Consider the following 26104-nt stretch of genomic DNA (forward strand, 5'->3'; position numbering starts at 1 on the left):
CTCTGTTGCAGACACAGCTATGCTGTTTGAAGCAGCTCATTCCCTCCATCCCCTGTCTCTTTCCTCTGTGTCATTCTTCCTTCTCCGTGCCCTGCTTCCTAGCCCAGCTTCCTGCTTCCAGGGCTGTCCCTCTCCCCAGGGGGGTGGGAGGGATACTGCAGCATAAGTGGATACTGCAGAACTGTCATCCTCTGCCAAAGACTGCAGAGACAGCCACCGGGATGCCCAGGCAGGATGGGGATTATCCGCAGTGGGTATGGTCTCCTTTTGCAGGTATGCTGCGGAGGGAGGGTGTTAGTACCAGCTCTTTTGCTCTGGAGGAAAGAAGGGGAGGAGGGGGGTGGACTGCCTCTTCGCTGCTTCTGTTGGCTGTTTCTTGACCCCTGTGCAGCATCACTGCTGTCTCTAAACAACTTTATCTCAGGAGCTCAAAGGGTTTTAGAAACTCTTGTGTGCCAGTCTTCCTGCTACTTCCCAGGGGAAGGATATGGGTGTTCTCCATTCTCCATGGACAAACTGAGGTCTCTCATGTGCCAGGGCAACCATCTAGCAGTGCACATCTGACCTTCACATGGTTACACTTAACCCTAGGTGTTATTTAGTGTAATGGGCCATAACCCCCCCTCCAACAGGACTGCCCCCTTTGCCAAACCATCTAAAAGCCAGTTTACACAGGACTTCAAGTTTCTAGGTGTTTCCCACTGGCCGGGGCAGGACCCAGCCCCATGCTGTTCCTGCTCATCCACGGCTGCAGGAAATCCAGAGGCTGCTGAAGACATTCCCTCTCGGGCTGCATGCAGCGCCGCTCTCCCCTTTGCTGCATGGCAGTTAATAATGTTGATAAAGTCCCCTATGCTTTACTACAAGGGATGAAGCAATGATATAGGACAAAAATAATCTTTCCTGTCCAGAAATAAGTCGCTGCTTTCCCAGGCTGTGATTAGTCATTCTTGGATCAGTCTGGCTCCCTGGTCCTCAGGTTCTGCATGCACGAGCCTAACAACCTGGGTCCTCCAGGTCTAATAGTATTGTCTCATTTCAGGACAGGGCAAGGAGCTTTTTGCCTTTAGCAATCCTGACTTCACTGCTGTGGTGAGTTCCTGGGAGATGTGGAGGTCTGTCTCTCTCTTGTTACAGAGAGAGGAGATACGATCTGGTCACAGAAACGATGAGTGCCAAAGGTCTGATGGCTTCTGTCATCTGGCCCTCGCAGTTCTTTTAATGTCAGTCCTTCATGGGAAGGAGGGCTGGAAAGGACCTGCAGAAATTGTTCCCTTCCACTGCCCCAAGATGGAGTCAACTCAAAGATTTGTTTTGGTGCAGCACAGCACAGTATGGGCTCTGCTGCTGTGTCCAGGTCTGCTCCCGACCCCGTTGGACCACCGTCTGCAATGGGAAGCTCAGGTAGGAAGCTGCAGTGCCGCCTGCTCTCTGCACTGCACAGTTGTTTTGAAGAATGCTACCAAGCCACTGCCTAGTTTATTTGCAGTGGCAGTTAAAGGCAACCCATCCCTTTGCTCTGGAGACATCATGTTTAGTCTTCTGTGTTGTCATCCTTCACCTAAAACAGTAATTCACGTGCACAAATTGTGTACGTAAAGCTGGAGCATTAGTAACAACTCTGTGCTTTGATTTAGTTTTTAATATTTTATTCTCTATCGTGTCTCCATCCAGACAGCTCAAATAAGGGGCAGTCGCTCTCATCACTAGAAAGTTTCCGCGGGTTTGCTGACAGCACATGTGCTTGAGGAAGTGCCGAGCCTCCTACCTTAGCAAACAGCAGAGAAATTTTTTCTTTTCTACGATCTTCCCCCTCCCCCAGTTCACTAGTGTGTCAAAACCTTGAGTTTTGTGTAAAGTTGTTAAATAAGCTTCTAGGCAAAATAAAAGATCAAAAGGGGTCTAATTAGCTGCAGTCTGCTTAGGAATTGTGGATGTTCACCTAGTTTTCTAAATTGACACTTTTAACATTAGAACTCAAAGCAAAAACCGATGTAATTATTCCCTTTTTTTGAAGCTTAGGTTTAATGTCTTTATTGAAAATTGGGTACTTCTGTGGCATCTCAAGATGCTTTATTCTATCAAATCTGGAGCAAGTCATTTTTCATTTTGGATTGTAATGTGGTATAAATGATAAGGGCCTGATTCAGAAAGCTTTCCCCCCTGCCACTGGCAGCCTGATGAGAAAGCTTCATAGTCACATCACAATAACCCTGAAGATAATCTACGGTTTGAGTCTTTGTGACTCAAAAAAGCTGCTGGCTTTTAATACAGGGGTAAGACTGAGGTTTTGAGCTCTTAGTTAGGATGCCTGAACCTAGCTTGTCATCACAGGATTTTTAGTTCTTTTTATATCTTTTACTAGACATAGGGTGTTGAGGCAAAAGTGTGTTTCTCCTAGAACGTTTCTGTGCTGCAGTCGTGTCTCTGGGAGTACTTTGGGTCTAATTGACATCTCAGAGAAGGTAACATGTAATTGAATGGAGAATGTCTGGTGGTTAAAGCAAAGGAGGAATGAGAGATAGATGAGGTTTGCTGCAAACTTTTCACTTTTTTTCTCATATGACCTGATGGTGTGTCTCACTTTCCACTCTAATCATTTGAACATTGCATGTATGATTCACTTCCACGTGTTAAAACTCACCAAATTTGACTTCAATAACCTAGAGTAGCACAGACAGATGAGGGGAGGGTCATCACGATGTCATGTGTTGGAGCTGGACAGGTTACAAATCTTATTTATACTGTGGCAGGACACACAGGCTCCATTTAGAACCAGAGGCTGATGGTGCTGGCATTTTACTAATGCATACAAGTCCTGGTGCCTGCCCTGAAGACCTTACCACCCATAAAGACAAATAGCAAATATAGGATTTGCATGAGGGTGATTGCTGAAAAGGGTCAGTCCCTTAGTGAACTTTAAACTTTTTTTGAATGTTTATCTAAAAGTTCGTGCAAACGGAGGTGGGTTTCTTTGATCTGAGATTCTCGTGAGAACTGTCTTTTGTGATTTCAACTGCTCCCTGGCTTGTGTCAGAAATGCTGTGAGTGGCGTCTCCCCGGGGATTTGGCATAGCCCAGGTTTTAGCTGGGCTGGAAGGGAAGCAGGGCAAGATTTATGCATCGGAACAGGGCTTGTGGTAAAGAAATTTTTATTGGCATCTCTTATGTTGTCCTAATTTGAAAGCTTCGATTCCTGATGATCATGCTGGGCATAGGTTCAAGGTTTCATTTGCACTTGGCTCAGCTGAGATGCTGGAGGAAACTTCTGTGATGGGAGGCAGATCCTTTTCCTTCAGAAACATAATTTCTCAGTAGATGGTAGGATCGGATTAGAGCTTCCTTTAAGAATCCAGTAGGGATTTGCTTGAATTTTTCTAACTCTGCTTCTCTGATGCGGTGTGATGATTAAAGGAGAGCTTTTCAGGTGTGAGAGTGATCTGGCTACTTGCTTCTGCGGGTTTTTCAGTAATTAGAGCTCACTGAATGAAAAGCTTGGTGCATCCATACACTACCAATTCCTAAGAGAATGCGTGTTCGTTCTTTATTACTCCTAAATTATGTTATTGACTGACTATTAACAGACATTACTTTCCAACCCTGAGACAGCTGCTTTCTGGAAGAGGTTCAGTTATTCTTTGTTTGTGCCTTTTCCCATTTGCTACTTAGCAAGATGCTCAGTGGCTTCAGTGGTAAGAGACAGAGCCCAAAAGCAGCTCTGAGAGCCACTGCAGTTTGATGCAATTTAGTGGCTGACATAACATAAGGCTACTTTTGTTAAGGAGCTAATGAAGGGGAGTGTCGGTCCCTCTGTCCCACCCAGAGCAAAAGGATAAGGATGTTCTCTCTGGCTGTATGTTGGGTCGAGGACTCGACCTCCAGTGAACAGACAAACATTGTGGAGCTGCTCTGTGCTGTCAGACTTGGTGCTGGGAGGGTTTATGTCATACAGAGCATCACTCCTGGGAAGCTGAGCTTGGACAGCACGGAGCAGCTTGCATCTGGATCTCATACTGCCATAACCGTCATTAAATAACACTTTAAAGTTTTAGAGTTCAATGTTCTTGTTTAAGTATTGAATAAAGGTTTTCTTTTAAGGGAATCTAGCTTAATCATCTGGTTGCATGGCTGACTTGAGTAGGAGCACTGAAATTCTGCAAAATTCCAAAATGCACCAGAGAATGAAAATCCTTACGCTTTCATAAACTATAGAAGACAAAGTAATTGGACTGATAGGTTTGTGATCTGTTACTGAGGGACATGAATGTGTGCACGGTAGAGGTAGGAAACCAGCACTTCCACCAGAACACGCAGCTGCTGTCTTAGGTGAAGTGAATACACTCTTTGTTTTTTGTTTCACCTTTCCTAGGTTGCTTAACCAACCTGCCTACTCCACGGGCTTCATTTAGAATTATGTGATTTTCCCCTTTTTTCTCACTCCTCGGGAACATGCAAGTCTTGTAAATTCCAGTTTATTTTTTAATCCTTTAGAAAGGCACCTAAGTTGGCCAATACACTGTGCAGCTGCCCCTCGAATCCCCTGTATTGCCTCCAGACAGTGTCTGTGCGTTAGTGCCAATCCGAAAATTCCCAGAGCGTATATCACCAGTGAGGTAATAGAAATTTGTATCTGAAAATGGGGTTATAACTACACATTAAAAAGTTGGATTAGACAGGTTATTATATGTATTATTACTAGGTTTTGACTACCTACAAACTAGGACACTAATCATGTAATTATGTTACTTGTGATTACCTAAAAATGCTTCCTCTTCAAATGGCCATTGCAAATTGGATCTTTCCTCTGCTGAAGTGACCTGTCTGTCAGCTGCTCACTGTGATTCATTAAATATGTTGCAACTGAGTTATAATCATCACTAGTTTTATAGAATGCATCCAAACCCAAGGATGACCTTTTTAATTTTCACTGAAACAGAAAGTCATAGGTGTTGGTATGTCTCCCTCACCTGCAGAAGTCTTGGTCCTAAAGCTCACTTCGGGTAGTTTTGGTTCTTGAGAGTTTCTTAGGAGCTTTCAAGGCTAAGAAAGCCTCCTGAGAGCAACATACCAGCATACAAAACCCAAGATATTTGTAAAATAATACTAATATCTATAATTTCTTGGGATTTATAAACTCGATTTCAGATTACTTTCTTTTGAACGTTTTGTTTTCAAAAGCATTCATCAGGGTTTTCATTTCCTTTCAACTGACAAATTTTGGAATCAGACAAGATACAACTCTGCTGCTGGACAAGGCTTAGAGGTAGAGAGAATGTCTTTTATTGGACAAACTAGTATGGCTGGAGATCTTAAGCAAACTTTGAGGCATATGAGCCCTTCAAGTCTGAAACAGAAGCTTCCAATGTTAAGCACATGCTGAATAAACAGCTGCTTGGGGTTTAGTTACATACCTGTCAATTAGACCATCTCAGCAGAGGTGAAGATAGTACGAGTATCTCTAGGTCGTAACAGTGACTACAAAATAGTGCTAGATTATTTGTAAGCACCATCTGGGACCCAGATAAAAGGTGGCAGAATTTTATGAGGAAGAGTCTGTGTCTTAGGTGTGGGAAAAATGTTTCTTTCGAAGGATCTAGCAGCAACATATGAAAGTTCCTATTTTATGCTTAGGAGTGTGTGTCCTCCAGAAATGACTTAAATGTGCTTCAAATTTTCTTCTCATTTAATCTTTGCAGGAAGCTCAGAAAATGGCTTTTACGTTTACAGCCTTTTCTGCTCTGACACAGGCAGAGTAGTCTTCAACATGGAAGCTGAAACCCTGTCCCTGGGGTGGCATGTCCATGCAGAAGGTCACATATGACTGACAATGCTGAGCCAGTGAGATCTGCTGTTCTGGTTTTGTCAATGATTACCCTGGCCTGACAAAGGTTCTGCCATGACTATTGTGGTAACTTCTCAGAGCTGATTGGGAGCTATTAAAGAGTGATAAAAATCAGATATTTCTGACCATGGTGATCAAAGGAGGAATTCAGTGATCCTACAATAGGTGCTTGGAGTTCCCCGGGCATTGCCATCAGTATTGTTTAATGACCCAAGTGCTACGGCTGTGTTGGGTAAATAGCAGCTTTGGCAGGCATATAGAAAAGAAGGTCTTAGGAGACAGGGGTTTCAGAGCCACAGCATAACTCACTTGCAAACTGCCCGCTTTCCCTGAATGCTGGCCGCTGTCATATTGTGACCGTCAGCCAGGAGGTTGACCCCACTTCCAGAATCCTGATTTATTCAGAAACCTGCGTATTTCCTCTCTCAGGTTTCAAACACATTGCTTGTGGTCTAAAGGCAACAGTTCCACCAGCTGAGCTGTTGAAGGTTTCTTTCTGGCTGAGGTTATGTACATATGTTAAAAGCTGGTGTCAGGTGGACTTTGCCTAGTAAGATTCTGAAATGTTCCTCCTTTAAGAACAAGGGTAATTTAATGCTCCTGCCCTGCCTATAGGAATAGTCTGGTTTGGGAGCACAAATCCTCCACTCTGCCGTGCTGAAAGACTTTAGCAACTTGTGCTAAGAAGTTGAGAGACTTGGTGCATGGCAAGTGTTATGCTGAGAGCTCAGTGAGGGTAGCCACCAAGTCCCCTGGCAACCCAGAGTGTTTTTTCCCCGTGTTATCTTTCACACAAAACTTGTGGGCATCCTCACACTGCTCAGTGTGTGGAGCAGTGGCTGGGGGGACGCTGGATTGCTGCATCTCGGGCTTCTCATACCTGAATCCCCCAAATTGCCTGAACCCACCACACATTGGACCTCTGTGAATGTCCTTCTTGTTCCTGCTGACCAACAACCAGCCATTTCTCAGGCATGGAGTACGTGTGTGTGTGTGTGTAGAGTAGTAGTGAGTCATTTCTTTGGGGCTATTACTTAAGTCTTCAAACCATGGAAGGAAACCAGGAGCCTGTTTAGATGTCAGTAAAGGTCACTGGCTATTTTTATAGATTACATTAAAGAAAACCAAAACTGCACAAAAAGAATATTCAGATTTTGAAGTCAGATCTTTGCAAAACATTTTTGCTGCCAAACTATCGCAGATTGCTACAGAGCATGTGCAAACTGCTTTCTCAGGGGATCATAGTGTGGCCAAAAGTGTGTTACTCTCCCTGTTAAAAGTTATTCCCTGGCACCATCATGACCTTCCTGCCAAAATTTAATGAGTGCTCCAAAGTATAGCATTGAGATTGTTCAACCAAATGCTTGCAAAGAGATACCAGTTTTAGGCGGGAGGTGGTGGGTGGGCTCTGTGTTTGGTTTTTTTTTTTAACTTAGGTAAACAATTTTTCTGTAGCGGATGAATTGCATCGGCTGAAATTTTCAGCCCAAATTCCAGCTGGGGCAGACAACCAACATGGGTAACTTTAATTCAAAAGATTAAAGTCTGGCAAAATTCTAAGCAATCAGAGTCTTATAATAGTGAGTTTTATACAACGTGGTCAGCCTATCAAAGGGAAATAATTTTTTTCTGTCTGTTTTGGTTTTGATGTCATTCCATCAAACATTTAATTGGGAGACACAGCATTAGCTTGAAACTCATTTTGAAGCAATGAACATTAGTCAGACATAAATGGGCTGGGGGCAAACTACACGAGTGCCAAGTGGTAGGAGAGATTTTAACAAGGGGCTTTGCAAACCACTTCCCTGAATGAATAAAATCAAAGTGAAGTGGAAAACAGACCTCAGCCTGGGCTCTGATGGAAGGAAGCAGGGCTTGTACGAGAGATAGGAGGCACCTAAATGTTAGTCTTGAGCAAGATATGCGACTGCTTAGAAAAAGCAGGTTAGGTTGGGAAAGCTCTTAGGCAGCAGGCCTGGCATTGCAGGGATCTGGGCAGAGAAGTGGTGGACTTTGACAATGCGGTGCGGCTGAGCGGTGGCTTGATCCAAAAGCCTGCCAGCCTTTCTCTTGGGGACAGCCAGGGTAAATACTCTGGTGGTTTAGAGGCAATTTATGAGGTTAAATTGGAGGTTATGTGGTTAAATTGGCCCCCATGCAAATGTGGGTCAAAATGCTAATATGCCTGTATACAAAAACTGTGCAGGCAGCAAGCTGCTTGGAAAAGTCATACGTGCAGTGACCAGACCTCAGACACCGTAACGTAAGGAACAACCTTTGCTAATTATCAGCTCTTGCCACTGCAGAGTATTATAGTTGAGGGACTGCAGGCCAGAAAGGCAGGTGGGACTTACTCAAGGTCTTATCTCAACTCGGAGCACAGCTGAAGGTTCATTTCCAGGTCCATAGTCTCACCGCTGGAGCAGGCTGCCCAGAATTACTGGGAATACGTTTGTTTTTAATCTTTGCAATGTTCTCCTTGCTGTGTTGCCTGGAATTTATCTCCAAAATATTTTGCAGGGGAAATGTGATTATAGAGCTAGAGCTTTGGGCTATGCATGCTTCTTTTCAGGCTCCCAATGTCTTTGGAAGGGGTAAGTGTTACTAACTTGCCTCCTTTGTTTTTTGACAAGGAGAGTAATTTTTTGTAAAAAAAACATTTTTATCCCTTACACTGAGTTCACAACAGCTTTAGCTTAACTCAGCCCACATTGCAGGAACTTCGGGAGGTGTTTTACATTTGTTAAAATAGATTTGGGTCTTTTATTGCTTTTATGACTCTATCACTACCTGGGGTCAGAGCCTTGCCGTGACTGGCATGTGCAGTGGGCAGAGAAGTCCTGCCCACAGTGGCATAAATGAGAGAAAGTTGCTCAAGCCTGGGATGAGGTCTGCTGAGCAAACAGCGTGCCCAGCCCTTCTGCAGGGGGGCTGAGTCTTCAGTTCCTGTCCAGCTCCTCACACAAAACCCTGTGCTTCCTCTCCTGTATCTCCGGAGCCTCGTCAGACCCTTCCTCTTCCCAGCGTATTGAATTGCAGCTGTCTCAAACCAAATGGCAGCGAATTGCCGCTCCTGAGCCTGCCCTTGTTTTTTCCCAAGCAGAAGGAAAAGGATGAAAGTTCCCAGTTTTGTGTGGTCACTGGCCAACTGTCCCAGCAAGCTCATATCTGCCCTGTTGAGAGACGTCTGTGCCCGTCTCAGCAGGGGGAGAGCATGAATGCGGCCGAGGAGCGCCGGTGTCAGGCAGGCATCACGCCTGCCTTTACCAGGCTGATGGGAACAGACAGGGACAAAGGTAAAGCTTGTGGCATGAAAAGGCTGCTTGTTGCAGCGTTTCATGGCCAGTGAGCATGACCACCCTTCAGGGCTAATTACCAAAGGAGAGAGAAGTATGTTCTTGTCAGCAGACCTACAGGGTTACTATTTAATGAAGCAGATATGCAGGTAGCTTGTTCAGTGGCATGAGAAGTGACTGACTTGTGTCCACAAGGATGTAGGTGTGCGTGGCGGGGTGCTTCAGGTGCCTTTCGACCCCCGGGCTTCTCTCTTAAGTGTAGTTGGGCACAGCTCTCCTTTTAGCAGTGGTGATCCGCAGCCTGCTTTCCTCTTCTCCGCTTTTTTCTCTCTAGCTTCTTAGCTCTCCTTTTCCCTTTTCTCTCTACCATTTTCCCCCTTTCCTTACCCCAGCAACTCTTGTTTATTCCATCCTGTCCTTTCATAGCGTTCCACCTTATTTTTCCTCCCCTTTTTCAATTACTGATGCTAAATGGCATTGAGCAGCGGTGTCATCACTATTTCATCAGGCCTGCCCCAGTTCCCTGCTAGTGGTTTGTAGAGCATGTGTGAGCTGGGAACAGCCAGTATCCTCCGTGTGCTTGCATCAGGGTCCCCTGCCGATCACAGTTGCTCCGCACATCTGACAAGTGTTACTTGTCCTTTTCTTGGGACTGCCCACGGAGGTGTGCAGGGGGTTGGTGAGCTGTGCCAAACCCTGGTGGTGTGCTGGCAGGGTTACAGCGAGTGTGAAGATGCCTCCATGCTATAGGAATCCCTTTGTATTGCTGTGTAGTCATATGCCCAAAAGTTAGTTGTGTGTTAATCCAGTGCCTGTGGTGGTCTCTGTGGGAGAGATGGGACAAAACACAAGGGAATTAATCAAATGGTAATTCTTTTTTTCCCAAACCAGTGGGTATGGGCAGACCTGATGGCTCTTTCTGACTCCTAAACTTGTATTCTGATTTCATACAATTTATTCCATCCAGTATCACCTTTCAGACGTGTCCTGAATTCTAGGCTGGGGTATTGCTAAGAAGGAGCAGCATCCTATGGTATGACTCCTCTCAACATTTGTTACGGGAACTACTCATTTACTTCACTGCAACCTATGCTTTGACCTGACAGCAGAGCTATGTTTTACAGGGGATCTTTCTAACACGAAAGTTGATCAATATATGTATATTAGACAGTTATGGATCTCCTCTAACAATGTCCCTTGTGTGTTTACCAGAAATGATAAATTGATTGTAAAAATGTCACCTGCGCTGATGGTCCTCCCATGGTATTGGGAAGAACATGCCAACTGAAAATTTAGCATGACAGCAGAGATTTTGAAGCACAACAGCCTAGGTGTGTATGGGGAGCACAGACTGAAGAAGGGAGGATGTTTCAGGTCAGAAACGAAACGTGTTGGCAGAAACTTTGGGAGAAGACACATTATGTCTGTGTGACTCAGGCCTGCTATTCCCTACCTGTGGGGTTGACCCTTGGATTCTTTTTGTAGGAGGTGCTCCAAGCGAGAGTCAAAGCTGTGCTCCCACACAGATGCTCTGGGTCCCAGCCTCTTGCTCTGTGTCTCTACAGAAAAGACAGGGTGTTGAAAAGCAGCCCTTGCTGGCTCCAGGACCTGTCACCTGTCCACTTGTAGTGACTCTAGGAAATGCACTTGTTTATAGTTGTGCTGCTTCACACACTCTATTTCTACCAACAGGATCCAGGCCAGCTCTGTGACTCTGCAGGCCTGTGCTGTCCCCTGGGAAGGGTCCTGCTGCTACACTGGCCACTGGTGACCTCGCAGGGGACATGGAACCGCTGGATGTCACAGCACCACAGGGAGCAGAGAAGGGTGCAACAGTATCACGAGCCAAGGTGGAAGGAGCAGAAAAAGTAGCAGCAACAGAGGAGGTGGCAAGCCCAGAGGGAGCGGATCTGGGTAGAAAGGTGGTCACTCCTGAAGGAGCAGCAGCAATAGTGGTGGAAGCATCAGAAAACCTAGAGGCGGAAAGCGTTACTGAAGCATTTGCCCGAGCAGCAGAAAGGATTGCAATATCAGAAGTAGCAAAAGTGTTGCAGTCAGCAATAACTGAGGTAGATGCCCCAGAAGCCTCGGGTTCCCGCTGGGGTGAAGGGCTGTGGGTGCGTGCTCCCCTTGGCTGGGCTCACAGGTACCCGCTGTCACGGGAGGCTGCAGCTCTGGCACCGAAGCTAAACCTGGCCTTTCAGCCTTGCCCTCTGACCGCCTCAGGTGCATGGGACCATAGTTCTGCTTAGCATCGAGCAATGGGGAGAGATCCTTATTGTGCAAAAATTGAAAGCCATCAAAAAAAAGAACCAAAAAGCCCCAAAAACCCCTCCCTGAAATTCCTGCTGAGAGTTTGTGCTCTTTTCCCATCTGGTTTCCCTCTGTCTTTCAGATGAGCTTTTTTTCATGATAGCGGGCACTTTATCACGCCTGGTATAGTTAAGGTTACAAAGCACTCTCCGTTACAGCCCCGCTAGCCACATGCTCATCCTGTTCCAAAACATTCATATTTGGGGATCAAAAAAGGTCCATGCGTGGTGTTTACTCAGAGAAGAATTTTTATTTGACATTTGAGCAATTATGCCTTGTGTTGTTCGTGAGTTTGCTGAGGGTGATAAACGCACTTTTCCCATTTGAAAAACCTGTCTTTTAACGTTGATGATGTGGTGACAGATTTTCGGCAGGGCTGGGAGTTGGGTTTACCAGGGCTCCATGCCCACCCCGAGCACCAGATTTTCAGATGTGTTCAGCACCCAGCAGCTCCCTGTTGGGTGTGAGGCTTTTGGACATGTTTGTTCCCATGTGTGGAGCCCATTTGAAAAGCTGCCTGCCTGCAGCACCACTAAGCATCCACTTTCTGCTCACAGGAAAATCTGGATGTCATCTCCCCAGGCTCGGATTTCATTTTGGTTTGCAGGGTCAGCTTGCTGCTATCACCATTTCCTGGGTTCCAGAGCTGTCCTGAACACACGGAATTTCTGTAGGATATGTTCCTTTAACTTATTTCACAGTTTGAGCAAGTAGTTTCACTCAGAAAGGGCTCTTCAATGCATGTTTGAGTTTTGGTGTGTTCTTATGCCTAGTGGAGATCAGCTGGATTTAGGCACATGCCAAAACAATTCTCCAAATCAGCCTGTGAATAGGGACCTTTACTTTTAAATATCAGCAGCTTACTTCCTAGTGACTTTTCCAGTGCTCATTTATTTATTCTCTTGACTTTTCAGCTCAAAGAGAAGAGAAGCACGTGGCTAAAGCCAAGGAATACCACTCCACAGGAGGAGGAGTAGGACTGGATGAAAGAGGGAGAGGTGAAATGAAATGAAGGAGAGGTGATGTTCTGGGTCATACCTAACAGGGGGCTGGTACCCTGACACTGTGACCGTTCCTGGAATGCAATAGGGCTGCCAATTACATCTCTCTTGTCACTGCCTATACTACTGAAAATAAAGATGTGCCATATTCCACACACAGTAGTGTTCAGGGTCTTCCTTTGTCTCCTGGTTTTGTGAAATAGTGGCTCTGCACCTTTTCCTCAAAGATGAGGAAGAGCCAAATGTGCTGTTCATGTTGGAAAACATGCTGCTGGCATGAAATTATATAAAAAAGAAATAGTGTAAATATGGGGTCAAGTTTTTGTGCCTGTAGGCTAAGAGATGGTCTATGGGAGCACAGGTAATGTGAATTAATTTCACATCCTAACAAAGCAGGTGCATTTACGAATCTATCCAGCTTGCTCCGTCTCTGAAGCATTTCTTGCCTAGATGGGAATAGTAGGTATCATCTGGGTTTTTGGGGTGGGTTGGTTGGGTTTTTTTCTTCTCCTAATTCTGCTTATTCATCTGGAGCAGGGAATAGGAAAGGTCTCTCCATCCAGACTGGTAATGGTGAAATGCAGGAGAGAAGAAGCCTAGAAGAAATTCAAGAAATGGGAAACAACATCTTCAGAACAGTGGTGGACTTGTCAGCATGAATGACATTCCCCAGGCAATGGAGATTGATCATTAGAACAGTCTTCTGCTTTTTGAGAGGAAAAGAACACCAGGTTTGTCGTAAGAACTTCTCAGCCTGTGAGGTATAGGTAAGTCTGTGTTGTGTGGGAAGAGTTGGGTGATGGGGCAGTCACCCTAAGAGGTAAATGGTGATAAAGTGTTACAGAGAGTATGGGATTAGAACAAAGCCAGTCTTGGTGTGTGTCTCCCAGGTTTTCCTATGAAGGATGTTCACAACTTAGAAGCACCTGATGCCTTCAGTAAATGTCTGCTTCATGAAATCCTTATAAATACTTCATGGTTTGCTGCTCCAGGCTTGTGTTTAGCAGTCTGGGGAGATGGGGCCAAATCCGTTGTTGGATAAAAAATTTCTGAACCAAATGCAGGAGGGAGCCTGAGTGCCTGTGTGTGATTTGTTGCTACACCCCAGATGGGGTGTCTAGGCAGTGCCACCGAGTACTCTGGGTGAAACAGAAACAGCTCCCTGACCACAGATGGTCATGAGCAAAGCCGTAGCACTTTTGGAAAGAGTAAATATTGCAGCCCTAGATTCTACCTCAAAATCCATAGGCGTATTGACAACCCGTTTCTGAACTCCTGTGTAGTTGCAGCTGGATGTGATATTCTCCATACACCTTACGTCCAGCTTCCAGTGGCGTTTCTGTGGGAAACACGACATTTGTTCTGGTGCACCCCAGAAGTGGCAGCACATCACTAACAGATAAGGCATCGTATGGAGCTCTTCTCTGCATGAGATGGGGTCTGTTGGGATAGATCCCTGCTATAATGTAAGGGGGGGGGTGTTTGGGGATCTGCCGCTACCCTGCACCAAGCTGTCTGGCAGCGAAGGTCTCTCTCCATCTCCCTCTCAGGAAACGTGTCCTTGTACCACGGCAAAGGCGAGGGGTTTCAGTGCCAGGCTTGGGGCTTTGCACCTCTGCAGCGCACCCGGTGCACCTCCTCTGGCTTCTCTCTCCATGTAGTGACAGGCAGGGGAGGGGAGAGGAGGGGAGAACAGCAGCGTCTGATTAAAACTCAGCCCCCCTGGCCCTAGATCTGAGGAGACAGAGCCCGCCCTCCCTTCCCTTACCATAATTTTATTTTATTACAAAAAGAGCCCATATTAAAAAAGCTCATGATTATGTTTTCTGTTCACCAAGACTTTTCCTGTATTCGACCTTTGGATAACCTCCAAGGCTTGCAAACATTTGAAAGGAGTAAAGGAGCTCGTTTTATTGCAGGGCCTCAGCATACATTCTTTCCAGCCTATCTTTAACATCAGTTGACAAGAATTATATAATTGCAGTCTGTGATCCCTTTAAGGCTAAAATGTATTCATTTTCCCTCAAAGAACACTTCAGGTTTCAGAGTTAAATGTATATGGGGGGGGGGGGGTGTCCCATCTGGGTTATTCTGTAAAAAGCCGTTTTCTCTTAAACTGGCAAGTCTCATTCTACCAAGTCGCATGGATTTATTTTTTACTGCGGTTTTAAGCTCACATGTTAACAAGTAGAAGAAATAGCCTCCAAATCCCAACCTGTGTTTCCCATTCCATTGGAAAATTAGTGGGTTACAGAGAACACGCAGGGGGAATTATACTCCTTAGGTGGAATCAAATAAAATTTCAACATACTGATTTAATCAAATTAGTGTCTAATGCTAATTGATAGGCAGTCTGGAGATGGACAGGTAGCTGGATTGGATTTGATCTTGCATTTCAGAGGCATGACGTAATCTGCTGGGTCAGGAAGGAATTTCTGGTTTCCTATCAGAATGGCATCTGCCACCATGTTTTAGGAAGCTGTGGATATCGGATACTTGGATAGGAGCTGGGGAACGATGCCAGAAAAGAAGTCTGAAGATACTACCTGGAATTTAAGAAATGAATTAGCTGTTGCCACGATGACGTTCTGTTTGCATATGTTCCTTGCCATTCAGGTTTTCACTGGTGTTTGTGCTCCTGGAGAGTGAAAAAAGCACATAAACATGTGAGTATTCCTGGAAGCTTTTTGTGACAGCTGTGTCTGTGTGTCGGGGCCAGTGGTGCCCGGATCCTCTGCTTGGAGGGAACAGGAGTGATGCCACCACAGTGCTCGGAGCCCGTCCACGGTGCTCCTCGAGAACGGAGCGAGAAGTTCAAATAAACGGCAAAACCCCTCAACCCTCCAAGTATTTCTGGACAATGACAAATGGAGGGAGCAGCAACCTGGTCATGGGGTATTTGCATGCAAGAAGAGAAGTGAAATTCATCTAGTAAATTGGCTATTAGGAGTGATATAGCTGGTTGAAGCTGGAGAGGAGACTGGGCTCAATGGGCCAATTGTCTGCCCTGGTGCAGCAAAGGGGGCTGTTTGGGGTTGAAATCCAGAGGTTTAGAGAGTTGCTGTATTCAAAATAAGTAGTCCATTTTGCCATGGACTTACCCCAGACCTCAGTTTTCTTGCCTGAAAAGAGGACGACAGCGGCAGCCAGCGTGCCTGCCTTCCTGCTCTTTTATCTAGCACTTGAGGAAGTGCAAACTTTTATTCCGAATAATGTTTGCCAGTAAAAATGGATCCCTTCTTCAAATATTTAGTTAATCTAACACTGATTGCCCCCACTCCCTAAGGGGAGGAGGGGGCAGGGGCAGCATTCCTGGTTTTATAGAGGGGCAGGTTTGAAAGGGCTGTAAATGCATGTCACGGGGGTTGGATACAATAACCTAAGAGAGAGGAGCCAGTAACAGAATCCTTTTAATGAACTACAAACCCGCAGTTTATAAACTTGGACACAGATTATGCTCCTGCCTAGTGTATAAAAATAACCACATTTGGATGCCTTTGTGGCCAGAGGATCTTATAACCTGTTAAGTTTTCGCTGCCTGTTTTTCTAACGCAGGCAGGACCTGTGTAATACCCTGCGTTGCAGTGAAAGGGAAAATCTCCAGTCTGTTAAGCTGTTCCCTGCCTTTGGTAGCCTCTCTGTATCAGGATTCACATTCTTGTTTCCGTTTCAAACAGGAGACTAGTTTACAAGGCAAGTTCCTCCTTGGAGATCACAAGAGGCTTTCTTTCCCCTTTCTTTTTCTGAGAGGAAGGATTAGGTCACCAGTAATACCGTTTGCTTTTTATTTTTTTCCTCTCCTTTGGCTAATCTGCTCTCCAAGATGTCCATGTTACAAGAGAAAGAAAAGGCTTTAAGTGAGCGTGGGATTTTTTTCCCCTCACCTCAGCACTCCAGCCGAGAAGGGTGATTTACAGAAATCGCCGCATGGAAAAGCCTTAAAACAGAATTTGAGATGCTTATAAGACAAAGCAGAAAGATAGCAGAGCGGCAGGTGCCATCTCCTTACCTTGCAGGGTCGTGTTCTGCCTGCTCTTAAGGAGTTTGGTAGGTGGCGATTACAAATATGTCTACAGCGTATCTGGGTGCATTGTACACGCAGTTACAGCTTTGTGTAACGAGCTTGTGTAGTCCCTCACCTGCAATCATGAAGCTTATCATTATTCAAAGGCCTTTATTTTCTATCATTTCTCTGCGATTTATGTGGTGCAAGCATTCATGGTACCACATGTTAAGATGTCCTCTGTGAGTCTGGCACCCTTCCTGGTAGCAGCATGCAGCGTGCTGTACATCGCTTGGCTTCACCCGAGGCGAAGACGCACTCTCATACTGATTCTTCGATGCGGAAAGTTTTGGGACTCTCTAAACAAAAGGATTTTGGTCAGAGCATACCGGGCACAAACAGATTATTGCTTTAGTGGAAGCTGTATTATTCTTGCTCAAATACCAAGTACTGGTACCGGTTTGTGGTAAGGCATAAAGATTTTGCAGCAGTAAATATGAATCTGCATCGGGTAGTTTGTACCTAGCACGGGTACAGCTTGTTCGTACTGGTCACGTTACATTTACCAAACGATGTTTAAAGGGCCAGGTCTGCCTTGATTTAAATCAGCACGACTCTGCTGAACTGCGTGCCAGTCTCCGCCAGCCAAAGTTCTGGCTCTCAAATGTTTTCAGCTATTTTTTTTCAGTCCTTTCTTTCCAAGGACTTTGAAAAATGCAATTAAATGGACAATAATACTCAGCAGTTACGCATAAAAAGCTGTTTATCTAAGGATATCAAAGTACTTGACAAAGGTGTGTGAATCTCACAGTGCCCTTTTTTTGCAGGGTGGGATGCTGGCATGCAGAGACAGCGAGCGGTTTATCTGAGTAACAGAGTCGGTAGCAGAGGTAGTAATTAAAACTTCGGTCTCATGACACCCAACTCTGTACTGTAACCACTAGACAAACTGCCTCCCGGAACCGTATCTCATCTCTATCTCCCTACATATGCACAATAAAGCCTTTGTAGTATATGCTGTACACTTGCTATTGATAGTTGTATCAGCTGAAAGATAATGCTTGCTCTTCTAACTGGCTGCGAGTGTGCTCCATACAACCTCAATTATCTGAACATAATGGGGGAGAGGGGAGAATTTTGGATAATCGAGGTTTCAAATAATTGAAGGAGTTTTCAGTGTAATTAATAGACATGGTGGGGACACGGCGTGTTTTGGAGAGCAGGTTTAGATAACTGGTGTCGAACTGTGCAGTCAGTTAATAACCAACGTGCTGCTGTTTGGGATATGTTTTTGGTTTTCTATTTTCTGAAAGGAGGTGTGTCTCTTCCTTGCTTTGTTTCAGAGGAGAAAAAAAAAAAAAAGGACAAATGCTTTTCAGACGTGTTGCTGGTGTCCCTTTAAGGTTGGTGAAGACCAACAGCTGTCCTGTTGGTTAATGGAAAGCCACTTACAGACATGGGCAGTTTAAAAATACCGATCAATAGGCACTACGCAGCCCAGCCAGCGGTGGGGTGTGGGCTATGTGGGTGGCTCTGAATGTCTGCAGAGAAGTAGGACCAGAGACCATCTGAAAAATAATTTCCCCTGCATATGCCGTAAACTCTAGGATTTCAAGTATGACCCAGCTGTTAATGAGCTCCATACAAGCAAACAAATGTCCGGTTACTGTAGAGACGCATTCATTTATGAAGATAAAACATGATCTGCAGGACCTGCTCACATAGTGTCTTTACACTGAAAGCTGACCTCCCTGTGACGGAAATCTTTAGTAGTATGACTTCGTAATAAATTTCACCATGCCATCTAGGCAAGCCTCACATCCCTGCCTACTTTCTCTACAAGCAACAGAGTAAAAAGACAGGATAAATTTTGCAAAGCGTAGCACAAAGTGTTACTGACCCTGTTCAGTTTTCATCGCACCGTACGCTCTCACCACAACTTGCTTTTTAAGACCAGCTCAGTCCTCTGCCTCACACCAGACACAAATTAAGAGCAGCCTTTCCTCTTGAAGCTGTTATGAACTAACAGATGGGTGCAGGTAAGGCTGAAAGATCTTCAGGAGGGGGTTTAATCTTGGTTTTTATGAAATCCAGTGTGATTTCATCCAGAGGTAGAGGAGGGCTATTCGGCATTGACCAGCCTCACAGTTCATCCAGAAGCATTCATCTATTCTGAGACCATGGTAGGTATGTGCCCACTATAGCAGAAACACACACACGCATTCAGATTAGTATAAAAAACACAGCTGGGTTTATTTTTCTCAGCTATTACCTGAGTGACAGGATAGCTTGACATCTGGGAGCTGATGTCTGACTTCTTTTCCGAAAAGATCAGTTCAATCTTAGCTGTTTTAAATTATAACCTTAACTTTTTCCCTGTAAGTTTGTAGTACCCAGTCTCATCAGCTACTTCAATCGCCTGAAAAATAAATGTATTTTCTTGTGCGCTTCAGTGCTTACTGCAATAGGCACTCTTGTGCAGAAAGAACGTGCATATTTATCTTTAATACAGTCTGGATGTATATACGCACACACACATATATAATTCTATCTCTATTTAGGCATCAATCTGTGTATGTGTGTTTATGAGGGCTTCAGTGGAAACAGGACTGACCCCAACATTTTACGCGTTATTAGGAGGAGCAACAATTCACCCTTTAAAATGACTATATTTGGAGATCTGAGTCTAAACTCACGCTGGTTTAACTTAATTTTGTGGCTTTTCTCCAGATTTTCATAACCAGTGGAAGTGAGGACAGGACCGAAAGGAACATTTGTGCTCCTTGAAGGTGAGCGTTTGTGCAGACACACTTGTGTGCTGGCTGCCCTGAGGGGCCAGGTGAGCACGAAGCATTCAGCCCAGCGTGAGCAACGGCTGCACCAAACCGTGGGGCTCTTACAGTCCAATTTTTATGCGTTTTCTCTTGCTGAGCTCTTTCCCCCCCCCCCCCCCCCCCCCATTTTGGTCATCGCAAGTCCCATCTATTTTATGTTATTTATTTATTTGTTTTTAAAATATCCGATCAGCTGCTTTTGTGGGAATCTTGTGCTCCCTCTTCTTTTCCTAGATTGTCTCAAGCCCTTTTCGGGATCGCTCTGTAGCGCATAAAGTAGCAAGAGATAAAGCATAAAGGGCCCGTGATAAAGCCGGGAGTTTTGTTTAACAGTTCAGATAGTGAAAGTTTACAAGAGCAGTGCTGGGAAAGCTATGCTGTGAATAGAGCTATTATTGTCATTATCACATTGTTTAGACTGGTGGGCCAAAACACAGGCATTTCGTGTTTGTTTAACAGTTTCACCGAGCTGTATATTTGTATTGTCCTTTGGGCCGCGTTGTCAGAGGGCTGCGACTGACATACGAAGAAGTACCGGCGATGCCGGGGGGGATTTGACAGCGCAAGGAGCCCTTCGCCGCCGCACGGGAGGGACGAGGCGGCAGGGGGGGTTCGGCGCTCCCGAGCCGGCGGGCGGCTGCCGGGGGCTGGTGCCGATAGGGGGCAGCAGCCTCCTGCCGCTGGGGGTGCCGGGGCGCGCAGCGCGGGCAGGGCGCGCAGGGCGAGCAGCGCGCTCCGGGCGAGCAGCGCTCCCTCCGCGGGCAGAGCAGCAGCAGCAGCGGGCGGCCAGCGCTCTGCCGCGGACCCGCTCCCAGGCTCTACTGCTCAGACCCCTTTCCCCTCCTCCGAAAGAATCGAAGCCCCGCTTATCCATTGTCTTTATGCTAAGAGACCGCTGCAGTAAGGAGTTTTTTGGTGTGGGTTGTTCTGGGGTTTGGTGTTTTTGGTTGGTTTTTTTTCCTTTGTGTGTGTACAATTGCAGATGTGTAGTGGGGAGGCTTCTGGCATAGTCTCCTAGGTAACTTCCCCTTATTTTCGAAAGAACCACCCGTACACCTAGAAACAATATTGTATTACTTGCACAAAAATACCCTCTGAAGAACATCTGAGTCAACGTGGATATAGAGCATATAAGTTCCTGTAAAAAAGTAGCTTTTTATTTGTGTATGGGCACATATGAAACCCAAGATGATATATCGTATTATGCTTAGATCTTTGTTTCAAGATATAGCTATGGGTAGATTACACAATGGATTGTCTTGTAGTTGTTATTTCCGCAGTTCTTACTCCCCTATTTTCAGTCTGTGTACATTCAGTACTTAAAGTCCACAATTATCACTTTTCCCAACTGTCTCTTTGCCTGTTAACAAGATCCTTTAAAAAAAAAAAAAAAAGACCAAAACAAAACACCTTTTAGATCCCATGTGAATTTGTTACTCCAGTGTCCGTAGAATCGGTGCCCAGCCCTGAACTTTACAGGCAAGTACAAGGGCAAGCTGCTTGCCCCGGCAAGCTGGCAGTCAAACCCGGGGCTCACCAAGCACACTGAGGCGAGCAGCAGAAAGCACAGAGCAAATGGTTACAAACGAGCGCTGCTCCTCGGTTCCACAATTTTCTGTTCGTCTTAAATGCACTTTATTGCACCTTTTCTGCAGTTTGTTCTGAGGACGGCCACACTAATAATCCTTATCCGACACAGAGGAATCTCCCTCCTGGCTCTCAGCTTGAAGCTGCGGCTGGCATTCTGCTGCTCTGATTTGTTGACTTTGATATTTTTTAATTATTATTCCATATTAGCTCTCGCTCAGGTTGCTGGTGCAGCTTACCTCCAACCACAATCTGAGACTGCATAACAGTTGCTATAATCTAGCTTCAGCGTTTTCCATCGCTGTAGTTTCAGGGCTCATGATTTCAGCAGAATGTATGGCTTGCCATTGCAGCAGGGGCTCTCAAACTGCGCGACAGCCGTGAATTCAAAGTGAAGAATCCACGAGAGCGGCTGTGTGCATGTGTGGCGCTGGGGCTGTTAGATACAGGCAGATTCTTTAATATGCCAAAAAAATTTTTTATTGTTGGTGCTCTGGAAGTTTTTTGTACTATTTTTCAATGACAGCTTGAGCTATTCCCCAAACTGAAAGTAGTTGCTTTTCCTATATTTTGATAGCAGCTTCTAATAAATGGAATCTTTTCCTGGCGTTTAGAAAATCAGCGTAGTGAATACAGGCTGAGTAGCAAGCACAATTATTTTTGAAGTTGTTCCGTGTTGTGAAGTATCAATGTTTTATATGTTAAAAAGCGTACATGCAATTCCTTGCAACTATTACGCTCACTTTAAACAATGAAGTCTTTGCTCGGCAATGGTCCTGTGTTTGTTAAGGAGTAAGCGTAGCGCTGGCCCCAGTCAATAAATGAAGCTTGCTTGTGGCAGGACTGATGAAGCCATTGTATGAGGGGAGTCCGTGTAAGTATTTGATGATTTTTCTTGGGGTTTTATTTGCTTTTTTTCAGGCAAAATAGTGTTACTTGGAGCAAGTAATTAATCTCTTTTATCCTTCTGGTGGGGAGTGGGGGGGAGTCTAACTGCACAAACAACACTGAAAACTTAACACTGAACCTTGATCTTACAGGATTAGTTCCCATCAACTTCACTGACTCCATTCACAGGAGTAAAGGCCACAGGAGAAATCCCCCACAGGAAAACATATTCTTTGCCCTGGAAACCTTGTTATCTTATATGATCCAGGTATAAACAGTTGGTTCATTCCTGATGCACAAAGGGCAAACTCCTGCCTTCGTTACTCTGGCAGGGTTTTGCCAGGGCAAACTTACTCCTGGCTTACACTGTCTGTAACCTCACCGGGAGCATAAGTCAGCCCTTTAGCTCTAATGGGAGCCTGTTTGATCTAGTCCTTTATTGCCAACTGGTATCAGGAAGGGAGCTGGGTGCAGGAACATGACTACCACTGAGCTGCTATTTGTTGCACTGCATTATCTGCAGTATCCTTGCTATTCTAGAAACTTTTTTTCCCCTGCCTGGAACATTTTGCTGCAGCAAATGAAGAAGGAGGGGGGAGGAATTGAAGAGACCTTCATTTGGTGGCATAGAAAATTTGCATAAAATATCGCTCTAAGCATTGAAGGATCTTATTACATAGGGTTTTGATGATAATCTTTGTTGAAATAATATTTAACACATGCTGCACTTTTAATTAAGTATCTGAATAATCTCAAATTAATACCAGAGGTTTAAAAATAAGTTTTCATTTTAGTGAACTGTAACATAATAGCAAGCTGCATGGCAACCCCCTCCTTTACCCTTTGATTTAATTAAATGCCCTTCTGTGTGCTGCTTCTCACTTCAGAAATGCACATAAAGAAATCAGACCCTGACATTTTATTTAGGATTTTGCCACTTTCCTTTTTCCCTACATCTTTACTTATTTATTTGCCCTGCTTCCTCTAGGGCTTTAAGGTGTTTGGGGCTCAGCTCATCTGGGGCTTCGCAAACTGGCCTGCCTGTTACAAAAGGGCAATTACTGCATGTCATGTTTGTGCTGGTGTTTCGGTGCTGTGGTGCTGCCACGCAGGTCCCCGTTTGGAAGCAGCAGGCGGTGGTGGGGAAGCGTTGGGTCGCGTACGGTGCACGCGTGCAGCGGGGAGAATGCAGCCTGCTCAACCCCGGGGCAGCTCGCACAGCGCAGTGAGGCACGCTGGAGTGTGTTATGCTCCTGGAGTTTGATTATAAGGTAAAAAGGGGCTTAACAGCGTAATGGTCTCAGAGAGCAATCAAACCATTGCAAATAAATTCATGGTTATTCTATTTATTTTTTCAAATTAAAAAGGCCTGATCCAGCCAATTTGTTTGCCTTCCAGTTAGGCGTGTTTGACAATCACTGCTTCATTATTCCATCTTAAGAAATTCTGTTAACCAAAGGAGGAGAAAAAAAAAAAAAAAAAGACCTCGCTCAGATCCATGTCAGTGAAATTGTTTTGCCGAAGCCACCTCGCTCGGCGAGGCGAGTGTGAGCGCGGGCTGGGGGGAGGCTGTTTACCGCCTTTATGAAAACGTATTCGCTGTTTGGGAGCACGAGGATGTGAAGCAGGCTGGCTTTGAAGGCTTTCTGTTAGATTTCCCCCTTTATCCCTTACCATCTATCATTGTAAAGGAGACATATATAACCGCTGCACTTTGTATATTAAGGGGAGCTGCCTGCTTTTTCCCTTTGCTAAGATAATGACGCTGAGGGTTGTTGACTGCTGTTATCTCTGATGACAGCCTTATCTGCATGGCTCTGATTCCCGCTCCCAGAGTCCGAGATATCCAGTCCTTTGGAAACTGACCACTGCTCCCATTACAGCTGGGCAGGATGGAAAGCAAATATTCAGGGGCAATAGCGTTCTTAATTGGCTACGCAGTTTGCTGTGTTCCCCCCCCTCCCACAATACAAAGTATTGAAGGGAAATGCTGGGAGTAAGGAGAAATGAAAGCCTCAAAATAAGGTCAGATAACAGGCAAATGCCCCCAGCCCTCCCCAGACAGCTTCTGGTGGGGACAACAAAAGGCAATAACCAGTCGTTGAATGGCATTGGTGCATGGCTCGGCTTCTCCACGCCACAGGGACCCCTTGCTAATGGATCTAGGAATGATATTTGCACAGTGGAGAGACTGTTACACCCTCCTGGCTGCACTGAGTAAGAATCCAGGAGTTTACTTTAATTCCTCTAAACGTAATAATCTGCAGTTAATTGGCTAACGTTCACCGTGCCTCCAAGGTACGCAGCGCTGCCGTAGTTTGGCATGCCGCATTCCTGTCCCACAGAGATCTCAATGCAAATTTCAAATATTTATGAATTTAGACTCTTAACGCTCTTGAGAAACAGCTTTGTTTTACTGCTGTGGAAAGTAAGATACAGAGATAGTGTGTAACTTGACTGGGATCCCCCCCCCCGAGACCATGCAGTCGGCTGTGGAGCCCAGGTCTCCTGACACCCCACCAGCACCCTGCTCATCAAACCCATCCAGTCCCCCCAAGTTTTATCATAACAACCCTAAAAATAAACAACCAAACCTATTTTCCACAATGTGGGTTTATGCAAACCCAGCTGTATTAAAAACTCCTCTTGGGGTGGAAAAACTCCTGGGTAATTCCACCTTAAAGCAGCGCTGAGCAGGAGCTGATGGAGCAAACTGCGGCAGAGCTGGGAGCTGCGGGAATCAGACTCACCGCCCCTGCGAGACATCTGCCCTTTGTCAAATATAGGGGGCTATTAGAAGCTTTCTTCCTCCCTGTCGTGTCTTACAACATGTTTCAACCCGAGCACTTAGACCAATTTTATTGATATATACGATCCAGCCTGTCTGTACCGAGTTGCACCTCTTCCGTCAGTTCTCTGCGACCCAGGCTTGCCCAAGCTGCTGTTCGAGGCTGCCGAGGTTAACTACAAAGAGAGTGTTACTGGAAACACGCACTGCTGAAGTATGCTGACGCTTTTTTTTTTTTTCCATTTTTAAAATGTGCTGTACTGGAAACTGCAGTGCAGGGTTGGGGGGAGACACAGAGTTTGCCCTAAAAGTTTAAAGGGATGTTTATTTTTCCAGTGCTTCAGAAGAAGGCAAAGCTGGACTTGTTTTAGGACTGAAGAACAATTATTGATTGAAAAACAGAATTGGTACTGGAAAATTGCTGAGGTTGTTTTGGTTGTTTTGGTGTTTTTGGTTTTTTTTGGTTGAAGAGGCAGCACTATATAACTGCAAAATTTCTGTTTGAAAAACATTATCTGAAAAGCTATTTTTGTCACATAAGTTTTTCCCCTGCTCCCGGTAGGATTTTGTGCAGTGTAATGTGTGACCACCATGGGCTGCTTCTGCACTTTTCTCGTGGCTAACATTGCGGGGCTGTTTTCCTGAGACATATAAAACAGTACTGATCTATGAATGTTCAATTAAGATTGTAGGAAATCTGTTTAGGTTATTATTAAATCAGCAGAAAATTCAGCTGCAGACCACAGCGTGGAATATTCTTACACACACTGTTTGAAGAGGAGCTTGGGTATTAATAACTTGTCTGTTTTTTCTCCTCCAGTGCTTCCAGCTGGTCTTATAAAAGTGAATACCTCACCCTGTGGATCTTGCTTTGCTGTTGTACAGGAGGATGAAATAGGTCAAGTGCATAACGCTTATTTTCCAAAGTTACGAGGTCTGAGAGGGGTTAGGATGGGATCTCACTGTGGCAAAATTGGGATTATAAACTCAGATATAATATTTCCTTTTAGCTGGTTCTGTCTAGGGCTCCGGCTCAAACCCGCTGGCTTGGGGGCTTCACACACAGACTGGCACGAGGAGGAGCCCTGGCCACCGGTGTCCTGGCTGCTGGCTCCTTGCTCACATCACCAAGGCGCATCCTTCCCTATGGAAGCCTCACCAGATGTGCCGGTATCACCAAGAGCAGAGCTGCACGGCGGTGCTTGCCTGAGCTGAGCTGCCCCGTAAGTAGCACGACCCCATGCTAAAGCCGGGCACCCCTCTGCTGGGATTTTAACCTGAGCTCTGACACAACAGCAATTTGATCGTTCGAGCGCGCCGTTACGCAGCCCTGGTGTCGATAAGGGTGTTCAATTCCGACATTTGCAGGATGGAAACTTTTTCCCTGATGGTTTCTCTGTTGTAATTCCCCCACCCAGCACTTGCCATCCTCGACCACAAGCGTGGTTGTTTTTCTGTATCTTCTCCAGGCACGTGGCACAGCAGCGGTGCAGCGCCATGGCTCCTTTCCCACGCCGCAGCCCCATGATGGGAGGGACGTTTCCCCGTGCGT

General features: G+C 45.5%; 1 long non-coding RNA gene across 4 annotated transcripts in view; it reads left to right on the forward strand.

Moving 5' to 3' along the window:
- LOC130149083 (uncharacterized) overlaps window positions 1-12609 on the forward strand; it is a 39167-nt gene extending 26558 nt beyond the window's left edge. For 3 of the 4 annotated variants that reach the window (XR_008821775.1, XR_008821774.1, XR_008821772.1), the window contains 2 exons: window positions 10831-11207; window positions 12366-12609. This is a non-coding gene — a long non-coding RNA (uncharacterized LOC130149083). Of the gene's footprint in view, window positions 1-2993; window positions 3141-10830; window positions 11208-12365 lie in introns of those variants that run through there. The other variant, XR_008821773.1, reaches the window with a different exon arrangement.
- The last annotated feature ends 13495 nt before the right edge of the window (window positions 12610-26104 follow it).

This window comes from Falco biarmicus, chromosome 4 (genome assembly GCF_023638135.1).
Source record: "Falco biarmicus isolate bFalBia1 chromosome 4, bFalBia1.pri, whole genome shotgun sequence".
Lineage (NCBI taxonomy): Eukaryota > Metazoa > Chordata > Aves > Falconiformes > Falconidae > Falco > Falco biarmicus.